The 26,227-nt window shown below is 43.7% G+C and overlaps 1 protein-coding gene across 15 annotated transcripts in view; it reads left to right on the forward strand.

Annotated features, from left to right (window-relative positions):
• The window catches only part of LOC123593803 (aminopeptidase O (putative)), a 344,225-nt gene that overhangs the window by 80,149 nt on the left and 237,849 nt on the right, over window positions 1-26,227 (forward strand). The window lies entirely within an intron of this gene.

The following is a 26,227-nucleotide window of genomic DNA, read 5'->3' on the forward strand; positions in this document are numbered from 1 at the left end:
CCATTAGGATGGAAGGGCCACAGTTGCTCATGCTTGGACATCTCATTGCTGCCTCGAGGGACAGTTTGTGTGTAGCCTCCACCATGCGGGAGCCTTTGGGTGTCGTGGGCTCAATCAGCTGCTCTGAAAATAACAAGCTCACATTGTTGCTTGGATTGAAAACACATTGTGCCCCCAGAGTGATGTATGTTGGATCGTGGCTGATGAGTGACTGGTTGGCTTGTGGTGAGAGCATAATGCTAATGGGCCCAAGGTCACAACTCTGGGCAGAGGAACACGACTTAGTTCCTGGGCCACAGGCTGCTCTCCTAATCCTGACCAGCTGTCTCATCCATTCTTGCCATTGGTCATAAGGGCAACGACTTGAGAGCCCCTGTGTCAGAGAGACTGTGGATGGATCAGTGTAAATCCATCACCACTGCTGGAAAAACAGCTCAAAGCAGATGGCTTACCAGGGGGTGGGACAGTGGGGGGGGGGGGGGTCACTTGTCTTGCTAATATTTTTTAATGTAATAAATGCATTATTCTTACTGTTTTCTCACTTTAGTTCTCGTGGATAATCCAGGCCTGCAAGGTGAACCTTTCCCTATATATTATTGACACCTAAAACCCATTCGTTAATGCTATTGTTCCTTCAATAATAGGTACCTGTGTTCCACTCAGCATTTTACTTGTTACATACTCAGGATTTCACTTGGTTATATTTCTGTGTGAAAATCTTAATCATTAACAGTGAATATGCTTGACTGAAGATAGGAAAAATAAGCTCATCAAAACATGTGACTTTAAGTTTTTCCCTATTAGTCAAGGAAATTCCTGCTGCCAATTAATTTCCATGCTTTTGAACAGCTGTCATTTGTGGTGTTTTCCCTGAAAACTGCATACATTCTTAGTAAGACCCATGAGTAGAAAAGAACTGACCAGAACATTTGCTTTTGATCTTTACTACATACGTATACTTTTTAAAGCTGGCTGGCTAGTCTTAATCCTTGAGGAGGTCTGAGAAAGTCATTTTGGCTGATTTTTATCCTGTATTTATGAAGATAATGAGAACATAGAAACTAGGATAATTATATATATTTGGTTATGTGCATCAATATTGTTTTGGATGTCTATATATAGAATTTGTCTTAACAAGGGGGATTCTTTGGTCCCTTTGAAGAGTCTGCTGGACTTAATTTAAGCAGAATTATTGGCGAAGAAAGGGTTGTTCATTAAATGTTTCTCATTTGTACCTAGTTTTGAGGGGCTCTATTTATTTGGGAGTTTTTAGCACTTTATGAGAGTTGTAGCTTTTCAGGGCATGTTTGCTAACAGTTCCAAGTTCTGACGTGAGGGAACCAAAGGCAGAGTATTTTTCGTACAGAGGACCTCATTTTCTGTAGCTCCTTCCTGACAGCAGTCTGCCAAAACCAGAATTTGTTGACCTGCAGGCCATTCTGGAAAGCCTCTCTTTTCGAGTTTGCGTGCCCAAGCAGGTAGGCAGTGGGTTTGCTGCTCTTTGAGATATTTAAAGTGACTTAAACATGCTTTGCTCTGTATTTTGAAAGTAATAAGCCTAAGAACCCTAAGGCCAAATGGTACTGGGCACAAATGTCAGAAAATGTGATGGTTATAACTCAGCAGCAACAAGACCGTTTTTATGCTTTAAAAACAGGAGACCCGTACATTTAAAATTTTGTGGTTGGTTGTCAAATATCATTTTCCCCCCATTTTTTTCTTCCCCTTTAGACTGTGGAAGTAGTCTGCCCTGGTCTAGATGTTTTCCTGGGCTTAGTTACGGTTCCCCATATTTGAGCTGTGGAGGGGGGATTGTGTATCTTCCACTGCCAGCCAGGGGTGGGGGGAGCACTCTGTTTTTCCTAACTCTGGCCTAAATTGATTCCACTTGCTTGGCTTGACTCTCGCGGGATCCCAACACCTTGAGCCACATGCGAGTGAGTGGGGTTTATGACTCAGCTGGCTCCGGGGGCCCTGCTGCCTTATTTATGGTCAGGGCTTTGCTTGGGGCTCTGTAAAAGCAAAGCTGGAACAAAAAATGACAGTCTTGTAGGTCAACCCTGTACCCTAAACAGGAACAGAGAAATCCCAAGTGTAGTAGGAGCCATCCAAAAAGACCTCTGCACTGAAACTTGCCATTGTCCTGTTAATTGCAATGCTCTAGAGATCAAAGGATTTCTTGGTAGATTAAATGGTTCTTTGCCGAGTCCACATTTATAAACATGTAAGCAAGATCATAAATTCCATACCTCTGGACTTCTCGAGTGATTAGGTCTTAATCATAATGAATACCATTTTTTACCATTGTAGTATTCTTTTTTGGTGAATGGCATTAAACATTCCCACATGAACTAAAATGGGTAAATTGTTGGTAACCGTTTTCAAGAGTTTTCAAAAATTTTGGATGATATCCATAAAGATTCTACTGTATTTCAAATATTACATATCGTAGTTTGTATGGAAAAATCTTAAAACTCTCCTCTCTGAGTCTGTTTGGAGCCTGATTCTGATATTTCAGTAAAGTAGGGAGAAACACACTTGTATAATATGATACTTTGAACATATGATAATGACAAATCAATTTATAAGAAGGCAAACGACACTTACACAGTGTTTTAGAATTTGGCGGGCTTTTCAAACATAGCAGTAACTAGAACATCTATCAAAACTGCACCTCAGAGGGGCACCTGGGTGGCTCAGTCAGTTGAGCGTCCAACTTCAGCTCAGGTCATGATCTCATGGCCTGTGGGTTCAAGCCCCACGTCAGGGTCTGTGCTGACAGCCCAGAGCCTGGAGCCTGCTTCGGATTCTGTGCCTCCCTCTCTCTCTGACCCTAACCCACCCGCATTCTGTCTCTGTCTCTCTCAAAAATAAATAAACATTAAAACAAAAATTAAAAAGAAAAAACTGCACCTCATTTTTTGGGTCACCTTTAATATAATAGGAGCCATTACTTATCAACCTCCTTTTCTCAGTCACTGTTCCGGGGAGAGATGCTTTCATTCTCTTCTGATTCTGAGAAGAATCACCGGTTTGCCCCTGAGACACTACTGACTAGTTCCATTCCCTTAATTTTCTCACTTGGTGCATGTACGCTTTCTGTTTGTTTCATTTTGCTTGTGCCTTCCACAGAGGTTGAATCTGCCATATAAGGAGTATACCTTTCTTGGATTGAGTAATAGGGTGTCTAGCCAAAGACGTGAATGCATTTTAAGTGAATCTCCAATGTATAGATCCACTCTCTTTGTGTGGGTATAATTAGTGTTCTGCCATTTTCATTGTGTCCTCATGTTTTTCTCAGGTGTCTCAGCTAGAGATTGACGAGTAAGCCTCGTTTCCCAGGTATTGAGAAATACATGAAAGGAACTCATCATCGTGCTTACATTCTTTGTTATAATAATAATAATGTTAATGGAATAATATCCTGGAACCAGATTGATGACAGTTGCTTAAAAATTAACACCTCAGTCTTACCTCTGTGTGTGTTTATAATAAATGCTTTGCTTTGCCATTTGTCTTTCAGCGGTTCACAATTACATGTCACGGGGCATAATTAGGTTGGCAGAACTACCTTGCTGACATCCAAATACATTCTTTTTTTTCCTCCTCTATTTGAATTTCAAGAATCTTCTGCCATCATTTCAGAGCGGTTTTGTGTTTAGAGCACTGGAAAAAAAAAAAAAAAGCTGTGTTTTCCGTGAGTCTCCTTCTCAGATCTACTATTTGCATGTAGCTTCACCCCTGGTTCCGCTTGGAAAATTGAAAAAAAATACAGTGGCATTGTGGTTGACATTAGGTGACAATTCTGCTTTGACTTGTTTTTCCGCTGGTTTCATAGCAGATTGTCTTGTTTGTCTGACCATTGTTTGCCTATTTATTTATCTATTCATCCTTTCAGTAAATTTCTATTAAGCACATACTGTGTGACAGGTAGGATTTAAGATGCTGAGTCTATGGGGGTGAACAAGATTGATGAGATCTCTGTCATTTCAGAACTTACATGCTGGTCAGGGGAGAAAATCGTATACTTACAAACAAGAAACTAAGATGTGTGCTATGAAGAATGAAAACCAAGTAAGTGACAGGGTGATTGTTAGGGTGGGGAGGCAAAGGCTTCTTTAAAGAGTGACGTTTGCTATGAGACAGAAGAACAGAAAGGAGCCAGCCTGTGACGGTCTGGTGGAAAAGCAACCCAGGCTGAGGTAGTGCAGGTCCAAAGGCCCCGAGATGAGAACCACTGAAATGGGCTGGAGGGGCAGAAAGAGAGCAGTGAGCTTTTAGAATGGCTTCTCTTAGTTCCTTCCATAAACTCATTTTGGGTGCCAGGAGATTCCATGGTCCTTCAGTGCTTGGGTCACCGAGCCACCTGCACACCCTCATGAGGAGCACTAGGAAGAGCGACCAAGAAATGGCAGAGATTGAGTGGGGATTGATGGTTCCAGGCAGTGAGGTGTTATGGGGAGAGAGCTGCAAGAGAAGTCAGATCTTTTCTCCGTTTTGTGAGGACCAAAAGTGCCATACCATCTTGTGATTGGCTAGTTAGAACCTGACTTGGCTTAGCATTTGCTGTCCTTGAGCAGAATTCTCCATCGCGGGGCATCAGAACACCTGGAGCAAGGACTGGCAACTGTCCTCTTGTGGAGAAGAGAGAACACAGTCTCAGGCCACCACATGGCCTTTCCCAGTGGCTGATTGATTCCTTCCAAGCTTTTTTGACACATTGGATCCAGGGAAGGAGGCTGTGTTTATATGCTCTCATCCTAATTTTATTTATTTATTTATTTATTTATTTATTTATTTACTTACTTACTTACTTTGAGGGGGAGAGGCAGAGAGAGAGGGAGGGAGAGGAAATCCCAAGCAAGCTCCAAACTTGGCACAGAGCCTGACACAGGGCTCGATCCCACGAACCCATGAGATCATGACCCAAGCCGAAACCAAGAGTAGGACACTTAACCAACTGAGCCACTCAGGTGCCCCTACTCATCCTAATTTTTAAGTTTTTCAAAGACTGAACAAAAATAGGATCGATAAAAAGCATAGAGAAATAATCACTAATTACTTAAATATCTTCAGTGCACTTCACAGCAGAGAAAAACTATAAAGCTCCCTATTATACATGGCTTATCCTAAAAGATGCGATTGTGCAATAAAAGGCTTCTGGGTGCTTATACTAGTTCCTGACTATTGCAGGCACAATTTTCTCAAGTACCTCAATTTGGGAATGAATGGTGTGCACATACATGCCCAAGAATGAACGTCACCAGCTTTCCCTCCGCCCCCTCCTCCTGGGGTTAGACAGGGTGTTGTCCTGTTTATTCTTATCTCCCAGCCAGTGTGTAATAGAATAAGCAAAACATAACATGCTGGTACAAAGGGCCTGTTGTTTTCAGCCTTCTAATTGTGCTCCTTTTTGCCGGGGAAGGAAGCAGTCATAAATTTCTGTCATTATCTTAAGTAGCAAGGTTTCACAGCTTTGGGAATTTTTCTTTGCTTGTTCTTTGTTGGCTTCTACTTGAATTTTTTCACCCCCTCCCCCCAAACCGAAACCGCCATATTTTTAAATAGCCCTTTAAATTTTAGGGGATGTGACCCCATGGTTTCAATGCAGGATGCAACTGTAGTGATTCTTCCATTCAGGAATCTGATTTGAGCCGTAAATGAGGGCACCTTTCTGTTCACCAAGGCTGCCAGCTCTTCCCCTCTCTCTGATGTGCTGAGGATTTGGGGGGTCTGTGTGTGGGTTTTGTTTCTTTGTTGTTGCTGTTTGTTTCCCAAACTCTCAAATTCTCAAATTTCTTTCTGAGTGGATTGGTTTTAAAAATGTCTTGAAGGGGCATTTCATTCCCGTGTTTTCCAGCATAACGCTTCTGTGTTTTTTCAAGTAGGTGGGTGTGAATGATAGAAAGCAGCTCGAACCATCCTTCTCTTTTTCCTGAAAGACTTTAATCCTGTGTTTACTGGCACGCCAGCCCTTGCCATAGTGATGAACAAGCAACATGTGGGTGAGTGGTGAGGTCCCACGCAAGGAGGCTTAGCTCACAAGTGTCCCCTTTGTGGCTTCCTTTGTGTTCATTCCTCCATTTCGTTTTTGATCTCCATTTTTCTTCTTGAGAAAATTATCTGACTTCTTTTCCATACTGTCTTACAGAGAAGGGTCTAACATGTTCTAGTTCTTCTGTTTTTCTTTCTTGAAATAGAAACTGGTATTCCTACAGTCACATTCTTCTGAGACCTTGAAAGCCCTTGGCCGTGATTATTTGGTTAGTTTTGACAGTACGAGTTTATACTGAGTGGGGCAGGTAGTGAGAAGGTGTATGTGTCTCCATTCTTCACGGCGCAGGTGCAGGAGGATCTATGATGCCTCCAAGTCACTTAAAGCCAGCACATCAGAGAGAGAAGTAAAACGGCCTCATCACGGCATGGCTGTCAGAGTCTGGGGTTCAGACTTAGGCAAGTGTTTTCTGGAACCCTCTCTGAGGTGTATGTATTTGCTTCAGGGTCTCTCCCTGGGAATCCTAGTGTCATGGAGTCTACCTGAAGCTCAGCTTTCACCGTGGGCCCATTTTGAGGCAGCCACAGAGTCTGGGTAACCAGGCAGATTCCTGGATCACATGAGTAAGTTGGGGCCAGGCTCTCTCTCTCTCTCTCTTCTGTTGGAACAACAGCAGAGTGAACTCACAGCTTTTGGCTTAGCCAGAATCTTCTTCTTGCCATCAAACAGCTGTGCGGCTTGTCAGACCCAGAAGTAGCATTTTATCATCATTACGCCACGATTCCTCACCCTCTGAAAGATTAGGCTTAAGTGTTTTGTTTTCTTTGAACTGTTCTCCACACACATAGACTGACAGTCCTACCTTCACAGAACACTGCTGGGGCCGTCCTTCAAGAGAAGTTGTCAGGCCTTTGAAAGGCCTTCCTGAAGCAATCATCCCTCTGCCTACATTTGTAATCTTCTTCTCTCCATAGGCCCCTAATCTCTTCCAGCCCTTGAGCCTGAGATGGCCAGTCGGCACTACCTTTCCATTTTTCCACTGCAAAGAAAAGGCTTTTATTTTTTCCCCCTCCCACTTATTTCTCCACAGAAGCGTCATTACTAAATAGAACATACACTCCCTGGCTGAAAAAGAACAATGGAATTCAGTGCGCAAAGTTGCCTGAGTTGGAATGTTCCCAACCTTGTGGGTTCTCACTCCTCAGACCACTACACAGAGTGAGCAAATGCTACCAGCTTCTGGACTGTATTGTATATGTATGTGGGCATGGAGTAGACTCCTTTGGGGGAAAACACCAACTCTGGAAACAGTCCTCAAGCAAGGCACAATGCATGAATAGCTCTGCTCGGTGGGAACATTGCCTCTGTTGTATTACAGCCAATATGCACCTGCAACCCCCCGACATCTGAGCCACAGAGGCCTGTGTGCATAAAGTGGGTGATTGTCACTTTACCCCACCACTGAAATGTAACTGGAAGAGTGTGCTAGCTACCTTTTATAAAAAGTAGTATTCACTTTAAAAGGCCAAAGATGTGATCCTTTCGAAAATGGATTACTTTTTAAGAAATTGATTGCTTTGTGGGACTTGCAGGTACAATGCAAAAGTTCACCCTGATTTAACCCGAGTGGAGCTCACAGTAGAGCATGTTATATTTCTTAGTTAACTAACCATGCTATTTATAGAGGTGACTCCTCAGAAAGTCTAGACATTGTTCCGGGAAGACAGAATGCCAGATCTGCCCTTCACTTTCCCAGTTAGCTTGCTGAAAATAACCACCTCCCCTTCTCACCAGAAAATGGAAAACTTAGAATTCCATTTCAGGAAAGTGTGAATGATACTTGGGCTCCTCAGCCAGGATTTGGGATGGGCAAAGAAGAGGGGGTGCTCTTGTGATCCTGGGGGCCCATCACTGGGCCTTTATTCCTTAGAGGCCAGCTTGCTGAGTTGTGGGGACTGTGGTTGGCAGATCCTCATATTTGAGTTGGTCCACTCCAAGAAGAGACCCTGAGAACCTGCTTTGAGAATGAGCCAGCTGCAGTTCCTGGCTTTTATCACACATGTGCAATTTCTGAACATCCTATTGAAAGCTGGCAGGTGGAAAGGCCTGGATGGGCAAAGCCAAGAATTCATTCAGTAGATGCATATCAATGGACAGGTATGATGAATGCTGGTGATTCTGTGGCTGCAAGGAAGTAGGAGACCTTTAGTCTAAATTAGGGTTTTCTACAGTAGGTTCCAAGGAAGACTAGTTTTGTGGCATGTTAATAATGTGGGAAAAGGAACTGTGGCGTAATTAATTCAGGAAATGAATGGATTAAACAGAGTTAAAATGGAGTCTTTGCTGGAGGACTTCTAAGAAAGCCTTTAATATCCTATTATCCTGATTTAATATCCTGGTGTATATGTGCCTACTGAAGATGGGCCAGAAGGTGCAGTATCCCTCCTTATGTGCCCAGGGATTCTCCTTTACAGTGTACATTCCTCTTATGGTCTCAAAAAAACCTCCTCAAAACAGAACTTTGAGAAGGGATTCTATTCCAAAATATCTTGGAGCCCACTGTACAGCTGGCTGTGGAATCCACCTTTCATTGTGTCAGTGTCAGTGTCAGTTGAGGACCTGCCATGTGTCAGGCACTGGTGAGAGCCTTGCTTTATCGCAGTGAGGAAGATGGGCTCACAGTTTAGTGCAGGAGGCCCTACACTTTTCTGATTCTACATCTCTTTTTGAACTGTCACCCGCACGAGGAATTTACAGGTGTTTATAAGTTATATACATTTCATACAGCGTTAATATACTTGGGCACACTTTAAAATGCACACAAAAATGGAAATGAGATAGGATGAGAAAAATTTTAAGGAGTTTCTATTTCTCCTTGCATCTAGTGGGTTGGCTAGAGCCCTGGCATCCCTAGAACCTGGGTCCCACCACGGAGACTCAGATTCGGTGGGTTTGCAGTGGGATCTTGCCATCAGCAAATTTAACACGTCCACACAGGTGATTCTGCTCAGGTGTTAGAGAGCAGTGTGTGCACTGGAGACTGTGCAGGGTTGGCAGGCATCTCTGGACAGGTTAAATTCTCCTGGGAAGCCCTGAGACTCCACACCCTGCCATCTTCTCTCAGGTGAGAATGTCAGACTGAGGAAAGAGGATAGCAGGGATGCTCCGTGGTCAGGCTCCCTGCTTGTCTGTTACTCGAAAGGAAGGGGTGTTCTGGAGGAGCTGAACCCAGTGACAGGCCAGGATCCCAGGAAAAAGGAAGGGGCCGATTTAGAATCGCCTGCAGAGTGTCTTAGAGCCCTAAACTTCATTGATTTAATTAGGTTTTTATGCTGAGTTTTTATGCTGAACAGGAGTGGAGGTGATTCAATTTCATTTAGCAATTTACATACACATATATTTTCTTTTTGATGTAAGAGCTAGTTAGTCATAAGCTTGGGATTTTCTTGTACTCCTTGGGCACCTAGGCAGCAGTGGGCGTTTAAATTTTAGGCCCGCAAGCAGAAGGTTCAGAAGGGGCCTCTCTTAGTCCTGGTTAATTGCAAAATAAACAGATCTCAAGGGCAAGGGCCCCTTTCTTTCATAATAACCGCCTCTGCTCAGCGCACCGTCAGTGCAAAACAGCGTTTCCAAATACCGCATCAGGAGCACGCTCCGTGGATAAAGGCCTTCATCCTCCAGCCCAGCCATTTACAACTGAGACCCCCCTCCCCTCACCCCCTCTGAGATGGCAGCTAACTTGTTCCCCCACCCCTTGTTTTTAGCCTCCAGATACCTCCATTTGCAAGCTAATAAGTTGCACGTACATATGTTTGAACAGTTGTCAGGCTTGTCTGCCACTCAAACTGTGCTTTGGTTTAAAACAAACAACAACAGAGAACCCAGAGGAGGGGATGGATGAAGACATTTTAGTTGTACCCGCAGGTGGTGTTGTTTTGACCTTGACAGTCAGTTTTAAACGACCTGTCAAGCACCTTTGTGTGCTTCTGGGCACACCCACCTGGAAGATATTATATCCCCTAAGCTTTATGTGCCCCAGCAGGCCAGCCCCAGGTCCCTGGATTTTGTTTTCATCGATGGAGGGTTAATGCATGCATGGCAGGACTTTACTGAAAGGGGCCCAGCTACAGACACTGTTTTCATTTAATTCTGATTTCTCTTCTCCCTTGGCCTAACCCTCCCCACCCTCAGGCCCTCCCCACCCATCCCCTCCAGACTCCCTCCACCCCCAATCAGCCTTTCCTGCTCTCTCACCCCTCTGTTTGGCTTCAAACCATTTCTTCCTGGCTTTGATATCTTCTTGCAGAGCTGCAAGCAATCAAGAGATTATGGGCCCCAGAGCTCAGCAGGGCACACTGCCTGGTAGGGGGCTCAGGCCCCAGGCCACCGCAGGAAATCGGGCCCAGAAAGCCTGCCAGCCTCCAGGACCCTGCAGCCTGGCCCCCTTCCCCAGGGCAGGGGGCGGGGGCACCTCCTCAGCTTCAGTGCTATCTGGGGAGACATGTTTGGGAAGGAGTCTTACCTTACCTATGTGGTCCAGGGTCACCTCTGTTGTATCTGTTTGAAATTTATCTTTTACAACTTCGAGTCTCCCCTCTGCTTCTGAGCTGTGCATGGTGGTGCTGGAACTTGGGGTGAGGAGAGTGAACGGACGAACAAAAGGAGCCCATTGGATCCAGCCTCGTGCCTGCCAGCACCGGGATAGTTTCATGTTATTTGAGGTTACAGATGATGGCTCTTCACCTGGGGAATGCCTCTTCTGTGGCTTCCATGTCTGAGGCCCCAAGTTGTTGAAGGAAGTCTGTCCCCCTCCCAAAAAATGATGAAGAAGGCAGCAGAATAGAACCGCCAGACATTTTTGGTTCAGGTCAAGTTCATTTCTAAAAGAAGAGATGACAAAGAAGGTGCTTGTTGTCAAGACTCAAGACCAAGTGTCTATCTTCTCGCTCTGTAATACTTCCTCCAGAGGCCCAGATCTAGACAGTCACCTAACCGGCATTGCCACCAGCACGATGTGTTCACAGAGGTGGCCAGAGGAGGGGGTCTCACCGAGGTCTGACTCAGGGTCTGAGAGGAGACTGGTGCTTGTCAGCCTGTCCTCCTCAGACCCCAGGAACCTTCCCAGGCCGTGGCTGTACCTCACAGTGCCTCCCTCCCACGGCCACGTTCTACTCATGTTCATAACTTCTCCCCCGAGGCACCTGTGTACTGGAACCTTAAGATGGGCATGAGTTCCTCCCTGGGATCTCCCAGTCGGGGATGAGGGGCAGAGGGGGCTGAGGAGTGTGTGGGGTGGGAGTGACCCGGCTGGGTCTCCATTAGCCTGGTCTCAGAATGGAAGAGGAGCAGAAATCTGGGCGAGAAATGGCATTCATGTGTGTGCCCCTGCTCTTCCCGTGGGTCTGCGAACCTTCCCACGGGGCTCTGTTTGGTCCAAGCTGGTTGAGTTGGTTTTCTGTCATTTACAACCCAGGGCCCTGACGAATTTACAAGGGCTACTTCTTTTTCACATGTACAGACAAAGCATCATTAGACCTTAGGATTGCAAAGATGCGTCAGTGGCTTTGAGCAACTTGGGATCCTTTCCCTTCCAATTCTTACATGGTAATACCATTGACCAACTCTTCCCAGCTTGCGGAGGGTCTTCGTGCATATATTCTGTCATTTGATCCTCACAGACAAGCTCTCAGCCCTGTGATGGCCCAGCTGTCACAGGCTCCCCGAAGCTACCTTCAGGACCAGCCCTGCCATGGCTCTCCTCATGGAATCCCTCCTACTCAGAGAGGCCTGTCTGCCCAGCGCCTGTCATGATTTTCCATTCTCCCCCCGCCCCCCCCCCCTACCCCGGCAGGGCAAGCTCTGCTTTCTGCTTGGCCCAGGAGTTTATCTCGTGGGGCGATGAGTCTCAGCAGGTGCCGACAGCCAGGATCAGGACCTGGGCTTCTGTCACTCTTGGCCTCTGAGGCATCGGGCAAGTGGATTCTTTCTTTCTTTTTTTTTTTTTTTTAATTTTTTTTTTTTAACATTTATTTATTATTGAGAGACAGAGAGACACAGAGTGTGAGCAGGGGAGGGGTAGAGAGACAGGGAGACACAGAATCCGAAGTAGGCTCCAGGCTCTGAGCTGTCAGCACAGAGCCTGACGTGGGCTCGAACTCACAGACTGCAAGATCATGACCTGAGCCGAAGTGGGTCGCTTAACCAACTGAGCCACCCAGGCGCCCCAAGGGCAAGTGGATTCTAATGGTGGGTTGTTTGCTTGAGGTGAGGAATAGAAACCTGTAGACCCATGCACAGACTGTGAGCTTAAGCAGGGGCAAGACGTGCACTTAATATCCTTTCCTGTGGTTTATTTCTCCTTGGTTAGCCTGTTGAACCATTGTGCTGTTACTGCACGCTTTTTCAGAGCCTATATCAGTCCTTCCGTACTTGGGACGTAGATGATGGAAGGAGGCACAGATTTTGGAGTGAGGAAAGACTGTGTGTCATGCAGCTGTGCCACTGACTGTTGTGACACTCGGCCCAGTTAGTCGTTTGTAAAATCTCTGTGGCTGCTCACCTCCAGGACTCCCGTTTGCATCAGATAAGATCACATGTAACAGCTGGTGCATAGTAGGCTCTTGGCAGATATCAGTCCCTTGCTTCGGTAGGCTTGGAGACATTTGGTAGTTTTATGGGTCAGAAAGCACCTCTATGATTGGCTGCTTACTAGTATGAATCACAAAATTTAAGGTTCCTTACCAACCCAGGATGTCCATGATTCTCTGAAGTAATAGCTCCAGGGAAAAAATAAAAATAGGTGTGATAAGTTACCATGGTACTATGAAAACATGAATGGTTTGTTACAAAGAGTTACTGAGCCCAGATTACTCAGACCGTACAAATGGAATTTCTCAATTCAGTGGAGCATTTTAGAGTTGCGCCTACATTCTTGTTAGGTCTCCCTTCAAGGATGTAGCTGAACTTTAGTAGTTCACATATTAATTTTTCTCCTCCTCCCCAAAAAAGTTGAAGATGGCAGCAGAATAAAACCAGCAGACATTTTTGATTCAGGTCACATTCATTTCTTAGTTCCTTTTCCACATCTAAAAGAAATCCTGAACTTCTGGGGATTTGGGATCCCACCCGGACTCAGCTGGACTGTCCGAGCCCCCTGGGGCTCTGGGTCCAGCAGTTGGAGAAAGCTCTGTGTCCTTGACCCCTTTTCCTGTGGCTTTTGGATCAGAGATGGAGCCCTGTTCAGGAGCCACTGCTCCTGAGGCAGCAGTGTCTGGTCCGTTTTCGGTGGTATCGGAGGCATTATCCAACCTATGCTTGAAAGGACTATGTGATGGAAACTTCCAAAAAAAACCTGTGTCACCACCCCGCCACTTCCAAATGGAGCCAGAGAGGCTCCGAATCAGGAAGAAGGCCAGGCGAGCAGCGGCGGGGCGGGGTGATGTCCTGCTCTGCTCTGCTTTGAATGCCGGCCCTGCTCAGGCTGCCTTCCCAAGGCCCCTCTCCCAGAAGCCCACACAGCATTTTGTAAGTAGTACTCTCCTGTGTTGGTTGAGATAATCCTGTAGGCCAGAATGGGAATGGCTCAAGACACTTTTGCAAAGGAATCAACCTTAAAGGGCCTTTGAATAGTAAGTTTCTATAGTGAAATTGTTTTCTATTTTTGTTCCTAACCTCTGTTCCCATATACCTCATTCCTCATTCTTTAGGTACTTTTATTAGCTTTTTATATAACTTCCTGTGTCTCTTCATGCAAATGCAATAACACCCAGTAAAACTATATGGATATTACCACCCCTCCCTTTCCTTACACAAAAGGAGGCAGCACACACACACCCTGTTTACTCTGTGCTTTTTATCACTTCACATTACATCCTGGGCTGCTTTCTACCAGTAAGTCCTAGTAAGTTTTCTCTCTCTCTCTCTCTCTCTCTCTCTCTCTCTCTCTCTCTCTCTTTTTAAACTTAGTGGCATTGGTGTTCTACTCTGAGGATGTTCCCTTTTTATTTTTCCAAAATACAGATCTTTGAGCTTTCCCCCCAGTATTTTACTGTTGTCAACAATGCTGCACTGAGTATTTGGTGCATTTTGAGGAGTCAGTAAATGCACAAAGATTCCATTAATTTGCCTGCTAGTTGTGGGAATTAGGGCTGTGCCTGCATCTTATTCATCCCCCACTACAGGTGGGACCACACGAAGTTTCTCGGGAAGTTTCAAAAGCAGTCAAATGTCAGCGCTTTCGTGTGGCTCTCCAAAACTTGGAGGAACCTACATGCAATAAAGCAGGGATGGAAACGAGAATAATAATCTTCACCTCAAACCTAACATTCCATGGTGAGGCTCTTGTTCCTTTAGACCCAAGCCACAATGGATGATCCCTTCTCAGTGTTTGGTAATGATGTTGTTTTTCAGATTTCTTAATTTCAGCAATTTTAAAGATGTATTCATCCCATTCTCAGTAACTTGGGAAATTGAGAGAGAGCCTCTTTTTTAAAAATGAACCTACATGTTTGACATTTTTAAATAGCCCATTTAATAGCTATCTCTTTTCAACCGCATTAAGAAATGCCATTTATTTTCCTGGTTAAGAGAACTAAATATTGTTTATACAATTTGGGCTGTTGGTTTTATTTATTTGGGTTGTGCCCTGGTGTTGAGTGAATGGTTGTAGCTGGTGGAGGGACCCACAGCTGGGCTCTCGGCAGCCGGGTGTTTACTCCAGAGACACGGAGGTGGGCAGGCAAGGGGCCGGGCTGAGCCCAGGCCAAAAGGTCAGCAACCCGTCTTATAAAATAGTGCTGCTGTGTAGGTTTCGAGTCAAAAAGTTTGAAAGAGGAAAAGGAGAAATATGCTTTTAACCTTGCAAGAGAGAAAAATAAAGGGGAAAGCCAATGTGGACTCTTTTTTGTAAATAGGAGGATGTTGAGAAGACAGAGATTTTTAATGGTTTTAATCTTCAGACTTGGGCAGAAAGCCAAGCATGATCCGAAAACAGAAAAAGTGGAATGAAATGCCAGAAAGGGAAGTGGAAAGTAGTGGGATATGGAAACAACCAAACGTGTCCGAATTTCCCGGCTTCTCAAGGAATGGGTTGAATTGTGGCAGAGTTGCTGAGACATGTTTTTCTAAGTCCAGATGAATGTCCATATACCACCCCCCACATAATTCTAGAGCATGTCACCCAAAACTCAATTTTAAATAGTGAGCAGAGGCTAGGCAGCTACCCCATTATGGTTTCATGTTGGCTAGAATAATCTAATTTTTTTCAGTGACATCAACGGGAGGTAAGCAAGGGATGTGATTTATCTCAGCTTTAATAAGGCATGACACTGAAGAACAAATTCAGAAGATGTTCTTTATTAGCATAGCAAATAATTTTTTTTAATCTCTAAAGGGCAACCATCTTAGTGGATTCAAAATTGATACGAACTGCAGGCCTTTGCGCTGCGTGTGTGCAGACACACACACACAAGCATTCAGCCTGTTGACCTCCCTGGTACATATTTACCAGAGATACACAAAATACGGTGATCCTGGCTGGGCAGGACACTGTATTTTGTGTGTGACACTGTTAAGGACAGTCATCACTTGCGGGGAACAGACAAAGAGAGCCATCACAGAAAGGCTCGGAGGCTCAGAGAGCACGGTGAGGGGAGCTACTGGCCATTTGTGTTACTTCCCCTACCTGGCAGGACCCCTAGGCCCCTTTAGGGATGTGGTGATCTTGTTAGAAGCTGGAAGGTCATTTTTCCTATGCTCTCAAATGGATGTCTGGTTTGGTGAGAAATAGACTTGTGCTTGTCTGACTCTGAGGCCAAGGGAAATGACTCTTCATAAAAAGAAAATTATAAGCGAGTCCTTTTCTATAGCTAACCCTTGCTCCTCTTGCTGCGGCAACATACGTCCTACCGTGACCGAACTCCAGCAGCAGAACAGCTGGTCACCCCATGCTGAATAACGGGGTGCCTTACTGCTGTTTTGCTTTCTTGCTAAGCCTGTTCCAGCTTTTGCTTTGCCGGCCTAGATAATCCCAACAGTTTCACCGAGCTCCTTTTCGTAATTTCTGTTTTCCTTTTCTTAATCATCTCACTTAACTTCTTCTGGATCACTTTCTAGTTCTCTTCATTGCCCAGAAATTGGAAAGTCCAAACCAGGCCCAGGAAGCTACAAAAGTGTATCTCCTTGGTGAATATAGGATCCATTTATGGAGTACTTAATTCTAGGCCCAGCACTTGCTGGGGACATTTCATGTGTGTCTGTCTCATGGAAGCCTTACAACCGCTGCTGGGTGGAGGCTAGTATTATTGGCATTTGATAGATGAGGAAACCAAAAAGACTAGTTGGGTCTTGCTCAGTCTCCCAAGTTACAAGGCTGAAACTCAACCAGGGTATCTGACTGTGGAGCCTGCAGTTTGAGCCGTGTCTCCCCGGTGCCGTGATTTCATTCACTAATCCCAGGTCCTTATGTTTGACAACTGTGCTGGGTAGCTGTCTTGCTTTCCATTTAAAGATTGTTATGGCCACCTTTTTCTACTTTATTAGCACATGGTTCATCATTCCTTACTTCAGACTGGTCTGCACATGTTCCTGGAAATTCATTTTATTTAACTACTTTTCTAAGCTCTTTGATGCTCCTTGAATTTGAATTCAAGCCTTTGAAGAAGCTGTTAACCTCTCTTAGCTCGGTTGCCTGGAGGATCTAATGAAGTCTCTTACCTGGCGAGTGCCTCCTGGGAGTCTTGGGTGACCAGTGCCCTCCCTGATGTCACCCGCACACTGCCCTTGGTCCTTCCCTGGGTTTCCATGGCATATGGAACGGAAGGATGTGTAGCGTGAGCCACAGTGTGGGCTGCCCAGTCCAAATTTGGGAGAATTTCACAGTAACTTCAGACCTGGGGAAAACTAACTTGCATTTTGTTTCAAGGCCAGGGTTATCATGCACTCATGGCTCTCACCGAGAACCTGGGGCACTGCCAAGATCGCATTTTGTGGAAGCCATGCCTTTGGAATGAAAAAATACCACCTATGAAAAATATTCACCTGATGGTGAATTGTATCACAGCCAGCACGCTACGCAGTACCAGGCGTATAGAGGACATTCAGTTGATTTATTTATTATTTATAAAGTGAAGGAAAGGGGTGCCTGGGTGGCTCAGTCGGTTAAGCGTCCGACTTCAGCTCAGGTCACGATCTCGCGGTATGTGAGTTCGAGCCCCGCATCGGGCTCTGTGCTGACTGCTCAGAGCCTGGAGCCTGTTTCAGATTCTGTGTCTCCCTCTCTCTCTGACCCTCCCCCGTTCATGCTCTGTCTCTCTCTGTCTCAAAAATAAATAAACGTTAAAAGAAAAAATTAAAAAAAAAAAAAAAAGTGAAGGAAAGAATGAATGCCCGTAGGGATAGCAATAGTGATGAAGGTCGTTTTACTTTTGGCAAAGATAGCTAGTGTAATCTCCCCAGTGTCTGGACAGCAGTTTAAGCAAGAGAAGGCAAGACAGGAATCACCATTACAGTTATCTTCCAAATTACAATTAAAGTAAAAAAAATTCTCGTAACACATATTTTAGGACTAGCAGCAGCAACAACAACACGTCAATGTTCCAGAATCTCCTCATGCCCCTGAAACAAGGATTTCGAGAGTCTCTGGTCTTCAGCTTTTCTTTCCTACTCTCCTTCTCTGGTTTCTTGCCCAAAGATGTTAAAATCCGCCAAGGATGGTCTCCTGCAAATCGCTTGCAATTATACCCATCATTACAAGTACAGTGTGGTGTCTACTGCGTTTAAGAACTCAGAAGTACTTGGAAACACTGCTGGGAATAGTTGCTAACTTTCAAGTGGAACCAGAAAATAAACAATTTCTTTTTTTTTTTTTTTTTTAACGTTTATTTATTATTGAGAGACAGGGAGACGCAGAGCGTGAACAGGGGAGTGGTAGAGAGAGGGGGAGACACAGAATCCGAAGCAAGCTCCAGGCCCTGAACTGTCAGCACAGGGCCCGACGTGGGGGCCTCACAAACTGTGAGATCATGACCTGAGCCGAAGTTGGTCGCCCAACCGACTGAGCCACCCAGGCGCCCCAACAACTTCTGCCTCCACGATTATGCTCTTCCAACTGTTTGTCACATTCAGCTCAGAGCAGGATCTTGAGTACAGAATATTTTTTCTGGTTGCCGCGTGGCTCACGGAATCTGTAAACCATGGGAGTGTGTTATTGAAAGCACTTGCAGAAGGGTGGGACCAGGAGCTTGGGCTGGGAAGGCTTTTCGTTATTTACAGAGCAAGGCAGTGAACCCCGAGACTTGAGTTCCCTGTCTCCTCCAGGGAACTGAGGGTGCATTCCTTTACCTTGATGGAGGAAGAGAATTAAAAAGAGAAAACAACCATTCTTTTACATCTCTTTTTCCTCTTTCAATTTCACTGTCTAGTTTTTGTCATTTACCCTTCTCAAGTCTTGAAAATACAACTGCTTCCCATTTGGTAAGCTATTTTTTTCCCCCTTTTCCATTTGGCAACAGCATTTTCCTGTGTTTTCAATGGCACCAAAATTAACATGGCTGTTTTTATTTAACAGGAACAACTTCAAGTTTTACATTACACGCCCAGCCAAAGAATCTTTGATTTTGCCCTGGCGTTTCCCAAGAAGTTATCGTGGCTTTGAGAACTGGGCTGCTTAACTGCTCTTGCAAAGACAGTGGGGGCAGGAGGGCAGATTGGGGAGGCAGGAGGGAGAGAGAGAAGGGAGGAGATGAGGGAAGATTGGCCTCCCCCAAGTTGCTATTTTTAATGTTTGCTTGCCTACTGAATAGCTCGATTTACCAATCCTACTGGATATCGTTTTGACCTTCCCCAGTTTTCTTTCCTGTTGAAAGCGTGATGGATGCGTTGCTGGGACACAAACCATTTGTTCTGTAGATTTTGCCATGTGCCTGCTCCCTTATGAACACCAGACCCTCCACTCCCCTCAATATGGGATACCCACATGGTCAAAGGCATCATGCGTGCGGGAGGTATCCAAGCCCAGAATTTCCTAGGAGGTGGGATCTGAAACCCCAATTAGAAACACTCCAGGAAACACACATCTTTATTTGTTAAACAAATAGCCTTATGTGAGCCTTGGCAAAGACACTCACTTATTTTAAATAAGTGAAGTAAACATTACCGTGCAGGGGAGTGCCTCCTTAGGCAGACTGTGACTTTGAAGCCCAGTTTTAAGGTTTTAAGTTGGAACATGCACTGTTCTTTTTTTCCTTGGCTTGGGTTCTAGAAAATGTTGTTTCCTCATTTAGTAATTGGAGAGTTAATGGGGTTCTTTGTGATGCTACTGTAGAAGAGAGACTGTGTTTTATTCGATTCTGGGACTGTAATTAAAGTGGCGCCCATCGGCGTACTTAGAGTTAAGGTTGCTTCAGCTTTTCCAATATAAACTCATATTTCAGGGGTTTATAACCAGCTATAAAAATTTGCTTCTAGCTACAGACCTGGCATATTCAATGTCAGCCTAGGAATAACCTTTACGCTTTAAAAAGTTTTAAAAAGGATAATTAAAAATTCAGTTTAGCTGTTTATAACTGTTAAGTTACAAGGATACAAGGAAATAAAAATAGCTTCTTTTTATTTTAGCAAAAAGTTGTGACCCATTTTTAAAAATGTGGGCAAGGTTCTTCGAGATTTGTTACGTCTTCAAAGGAAAATACAGCAAAATCTCTGTGAAAGATATTTTAAACGGATATTGTTTCAGTTTTCCTCATGGCGACAGGCGGGGCACTAGTAAATGCCTGCCTCGTCTTCCAAGACATGAGCCTCCCATAGGAGTCCTGGCAAAGCTGTTTTGCCATTGGACTTCAAGTCATTGGAACAGAACTCCTGGCTGAGGAGTGCACAGCAGCCTCTTGCTCGCGCGTGGAAACACAGCCAGTCCTTCCGGTTACGAGGCCGGGGCTACTCTCGCATCCCACCCAGCGCTAGCCTTCTGGCCCCTGCATGTGGGGATACGGTGAGCAGCCCCAGTACAAAACCATGTTAGAGATCCACTTGGGGGCCTGAGAACCGTCTCCCAGCCATTGCTCTGTGAGTGTAGGGAAGGGGAAGAGGGAGATTGCCCCTCTGAGAATCTCTCTTAAGCTCATTGGCAGTTGCTGCAGCAAGTAGCTTTAGGTGGGGCCATTTTTGTTCCTGCTGAGAGATGGGTGTGATCCTGTTTGCACATGTGATTCAGAAGTCCACCAAATAGAACCTTCCTTAAGGCTTCATGCTAAACAGCTTTACCTTCAGTCATTCCTTCTTTAGTAGCTGGGGTTTTGATTGATGCCCTGTGGTGATGATGATGGTGGTGGTTGTGATGGGGGAAGGTCCTGATGATTGGGTTGATGGTATTACTAGTGGAGGAGGTGATGGCCACAGTGGTTGTCGTGGCGGTACCAACATTGCAGTGATGGTGGTGATGGCAACACTGGGAGTGACAAACTTCTGCCTGCCCAGGCTCTTTGCAAAGGCAGTGGCGTTGGGAATCTGTTTGTTGTGCTTTCCCAACACGCAGTATGCCCAGTGGAGCCAACAACTGGCTTTTGATAGATCTCGCCTTCCAGTGAACAATGAGTTTGGTTTGCAGGAGAGGTGATTACACGCCCTTTTTAAAGGGCAGGTCTCCCTTTGAGAGCCAGAGAACAACTCATCTTCTTTTCTGTGGCTCCCAGTTTAGGAACATGGTGATCTGAAGCTTTAGAACCCTAGACCTGTTACTAGAGACACAGTGGGACATAGGTAATATTTCTACCAAAATTGAATTGCTTGCTATGTCCCAGGAGCTACGCCCTGTGCTTTCCATGCATCATGTCTGTAAATCCTTTCAACAACTCTGTAAGGCAAGCTTTTATTATCTTTGTTTTGCAGCTTAGGAAAGTGAAGCGTGGCTCATAGGTAGCAAAACTGGGGCTTGAAAATGGTGACCTTTGTGACATCAAACCCTTTTTACTTCTTCCTCCACTGTGGCCGCAAGATAACTTTTCAGTCCTCCTAGGACTTTCTGGAATATCTCTTATCTTTCCTTAGGTAAGGGTATGGGAAGAAATTCATAAGAGATTATTCTATATTTGGTTTTCTGCTGTAACTTAGCATGAGTGCAGAGAATGTCTTTGCTCCCTACATATTTCCTTATACTCATCGTGTACTCAGATGACCCTGTTAAGATTCATATGGGAACTGTTTGGAGGCTCTTCCCGCATGTTTTCAAGGCTAGAACTGTGGAGTGATCTTTTCCTGACCTGGCTGGTCTTTGGCCAAATAGGACATTGGGCAAGCCAGAAACCAGGCCCAACAGAAAAAAGCAAATAGAAATAAATATTTATCCTCATCCCAGTGGGATCCCTCCATTTTCAGGATCAAAGGCCTACTTTGTGTGTGTCTGTTCGTAAGCCTTGGGTAAGTACACAGAAGCGGGCGACCTGTAGTATGGCAAAGACTCTGTGGTACCCAGGATCTTTAACCCTCAAACAAATTCCCTGGTGATGTTAGGAAAAAAAGAAAAGAAAAAAAGAAAAAAGAAAAGAAACACAAAAAACCAGAATCCTATTTATAAAAATAAAAATATAAATTGCATTCCCTAGACACAGAATAAGAAAAAGGAGGAACGGGGTGGGAGCAAAAAGAAAAGAAAGATGAGAAGAAATGGAAAAGACCAGAGACAGAAGGCTAGAAAAGAAATGATGGAGAATAGTGGTTTTGGAGTGGGTGCTGGGGAATATTTTTATAGGAAGCATGGAAGCAGGCGATAGATGTGTATTCCTCCTGTTGTGTGCGTTGTCTTCTCACTTGTCTTGATAATATCCTTTGAGGCATAAAGGTTTAGTTTTGATGAAGTCCAACATATCTGTTTCTTTCTTGGTTGCTCGTGCCCTTGGTGTCCCATCTGAGAAACCATGGCCCAATCCAAGGTCATGAAGATGTGCACCCGTGCTTTGTGATAGTGTTATAGCTTTAGCTCCTACATTTAGGTCTTTCATCCATTTTGAGTCAAGTGTTGTGTGTGGCATGAGAATGTCATCCCTTGCATGTAGATGCCCACTTGCCCTAGATTCGCATTCCTTCATGTAACAAACAGGTATGACATACATATTGTGTGCCAGGCATTGTGAAAGATGCCTGCCAAGGAGAAAACCGTCAACAAAATAATCATCAGTGTCAGAGTGTTTCAGAACCTGGGGACAAAAAAGGCAGTTTAAGAAATTTGGGGGTAAGGTAGACTTTCAGAGGATTTAGACTTTTGAGCAGAGTTTGTTTTTGTTTTGTTTTATTTGGTTTTCCCAAAAAAACTGGGAAATGAGGAAACCTGCATTAGGATTACCTGGAATACTTGTCAGGAGAGCAGAGTGATTTTATATATATGTGATTCTTCTATGACTAGGTATAAGATACAGTGCTTTATTTTTTAAAATTTGTTTTAAACGTATGTTCATTTATTTGAGAAAGAGAGCGCTCATGCATACACACGGGGAAGGGCAGAGACAGAAGCCCAAGCAGGCTCCGTGCTGTCAGTGCAGAGGCCCACGCGGGGCTCAATTCCACGAACCGTGAGATCATGACCTGAGCCGAAGTCAAGAGTTGGACACTCAACCTGACTGAGTCACCCAGGCGCCCCTAAGATACACTGCTTTATATTAGAAGCCAGCTAGGCCTGGTTATTATTTCCTCTTAGATTATTATCAAATATCTGAGTAACATTGATTTATATATTTTAACATTAAAAAAAAAATCAGATCTTTTTTGTGGTCTTATTTTGAAATCCAAAGAAATGAGGCTATTGTCTAACCACATACCAGACTGCAGTTGTGGAAGTCATTCTCCTAAAAGCCTATTGATGAAGAAATGTTTTAGATGGGAAACATGATCTGTGTCTGGAAAGGGACATTAGAAACTGTTCCCCATTCCTAAATTGGATGCACTTCACAAAACAGGCCATGCCCATGATGCCAGGGCATTGGGCAGAGTTTCCCTGAGCAGCTGGCTGCAGCTGCTCATTCAACCAAAGTTCTTCTTTCTTCCACAAAAACACCCGCAAAAGGACTGCACGAGTACCCCCAACTCACCCTGGCCTCTTGGCAGATCCCGATTGGCTCTAGGTAGAATTCATTATTCCCTTGCTCCTAGATTTCCTTTGCTGTTCATTCCCTGGATAGAGATGGGATAAAATGCCTTGACTCTAGCTCTCTCTTGGTATTTGAGGCCCTTGGTGGTGTGGATTTCACCTGATGTTATGACTGCAGGTGACACAGGGGAGCTCCGTAAAGGAAAACACAATGATACATTCACACGCATGTCTCTGTGCTTTGCCTGCACAATCCAAGGGATCATGCATGTGAAAGAACAGCATTACCAGAAAGACTACGTGAACTACATCAGACATTTGACTTTTAAAATGAGAAATTAGTTGCTTACAACTTGTGAATTGATTGGATATAAGACTTTTTGTATATACTCTAAGGGCCTGAAGGCAAAAGGGTGAAGATCATTAAAAATACTGTGTTAAGTTCTAGAAGAAAAACATGAGTGAATTCCTTTTTTAACTTCAAGCCGAAGAAAACTTCTAGGTTCAAAAATAGAGAACCAATAAAACAAAATATTGATAAATTAGGGCACCTGAAAACAAAATGCTTTTGCATGTAAAAAAAAAAAAAAAGGCAAAGCAAATGACTCATTGGGGAAAAAAACATATCTGTACTTTATGCCGTAGACAAATAAATAATGAGCTTCTAAAAATGAAAGAGGAAAAAAAAAAACCCCAATAACCATATAGAAAAATGAACTACAGATATAAACAAACAGTTCACAGAAAAGAAATCAAGTATCTCTTAAAGCTATGAGAAGACACTCAACTTTGCTCATCATAGAAGAAGTGTACATTAAAACCACTATCATTTCTTACCTATCAGGATGAGAGTCTGACAACATACACTGCTGGTGGAGCTGCGGGGAAACAGGCAATTTACATTGCTGGTAGAAATGCAAAACAGTTTAACCTCCATGGAGGGGAATTTACATATCTAACAAAATTAGATAGTCCCTTTCTTCAACAGTCCAGCTTGTAAGAAATTATCTTACAGATACATTGGCAAAAACAGGAAAATACTCATGTGGAAGGTTATTTATTGGCACAGTAAAAGACCAGAAGCAGCCCAAATGCCCACCAATTTGACTGACTTAGAGAAACTATGGTACATTCACACAATGGAGCACTATGCGGCTATAAAAAAAAATTGCAGACTGTCTCAAAGGCCATGTAATCTTTATATATATTGTTACATGAAAAGAGCAAGGTAGAGAAAGTATGTACAGTATCAATTGTTAAATTGATACTAAACATCAATTCCTTTGATATTTAACAAGAACAATGGAAATATAAATGATAAAAGTTTTTAAAATGGTTACCTTTGGTGGAAGGGAATCAGATGATAGGGACAGAGATAGGAGCTAGACTTCTTTTAACCACACCTTGTGTTGGAGACTCGACTTTGGAACTGAGAAAATATTATACACAATTGTAAACCTATGGTATTTTTTTAAGCAATCCCTAAAAATTGAAAGCAAAATGAAACAAATGAACTTAACTGTGTTTCAGATTGGCAGCATGACTATACAGAGTAACTATTCCAAGTACTTTAAAGTACAGTAGTTTGATTGTATACTTCCAGTGGAGTTACTCTGTTCTATTATATCGTGAGTGGTAGTGATGATGTTAATTTGAGGCTGTTGTCTATTGTAGGATAAAGCAAATGAGTAATTACGTTGGGGTCTTTGAGGACTGAGATTTAAGCCATTGGAGAAAGAAGATCCAGATGTAAAATTGATGGAAGTTAAGTAAAAACTCCATAGTTATGAATTTGAAATGGAAGTGTTTATGGGCTTATCATGTAGTTCATGTTGAGAAAAAAAAATTTCCTATCTGTGTCAACTGAAAGGCCAAGGGATAGTGTCGCAGTGAGCATCTCTAGCACATAGTTTGTGGTTTCTAAATACCATTTCTCACTAAAGGGACCTGGGACTCCTAGTAGAAATGATTGTTTCCAAATTTGGGTCAGGAAATGTACAACTTGTGCCTGAAGGTTTTTGGGTTTTTTTGTTTGTTTTTGTTTTTGTTTTTGTTTTTTCTTTTTTATCATACCAGAAAGCAAAGAAGCTGTCAAAGACAACTGGAGCCACAATCAAAGGACTTGAGAGCCAAACTGAAGACTTTGCCCACTGGGGCAATTTGAGCATTAATAGGATAGTAACTGCAGTGGTTTAAAATACATCAAACATGTTTAGATCCATGAGTTAATAATAATAAAAATAAACTCACATAATTGCTCATCCTCTAATGGTGCCAGAGAATGAATTCATTATTTTGAACACAGATAAATAAAGAGAAAGAATCAAGCATTTATCCTGTCTTTCCTGCATGAGCTGTATCTCAGCATAATCAAATTGTTAAGAAAGGGAGTTTCTCTTTATAGAAGAATTCCAGCTCATAAATTAAGAAGTGATGATAGAATGGAGTATTACCATTTTGCAACCCCTGCTTAATTAATGGATGTAGGCAGTGATCATTTAGGCCTACTAATGGGGGGGGGGGGACAAAGGCGCACACCTCTGTTGAAATTTTCTTAGCCAGCTAAAACCAACCTAAAGTTGCTCAAGCTTCTAGATGTGATTATCAATTTACAGGAAATACAGAGGACAGAGAAACAAATTAAATGACAGACACTACAGGCATATAATGAGCAAAATCCGGGCAATCTTAAAGACTAACAATCTGGTTTTTCACATAAATTGCAGAGAAGAGGGGCATTGGAATCTAAAAAGAAACTTAGAGAAATACCAACCAGTTCTAATTATGGACCTTATTTGGATTTCAGTGTAGACAAACCCAACTGTAAACAAGCATTTATGAGATAATTAAGGAAATTTTAACACTAGGTAGTTGATGATATTGATGTAAATACAATATTTAAGGTATAAGAATAGTATTGTAGCTTTGTTTTAAAATGAGTCTTTTTAGGGGTGTCTGGGTGGCTCAGTTGGTTAAACGTCTGACTCTTGGTTTTGGCTCAGGTCACCATTTCATGGTTTTGTGAGTTCGAGCCCCATGTCAGGCTCTGTGCTGACAGTGCAGAGCCTGCTTGGGATTCTCTGTTCTTCCTCTCTTTCTACCCCTCCCCCACTCGCATTGTCTCTGTCTCTTTCAAAATAAACTTTAAGGAAAAAAAA

Source organism: Leopardus geoffroyi, chromosome D4, assembly GCF_018350155.1.
Source record: "Leopardus geoffroyi isolate Oge1 chromosome D4, O.geoffroyi_Oge1_pat1.0, whole genome shotgun sequence".
NCBI classification, from domain to species: domain Eukaryota; kingdom Metazoa; phylum Chordata; class Mammalia; order Carnivora; family Felidae; genus Leopardus; species Leopardus geoffroyi.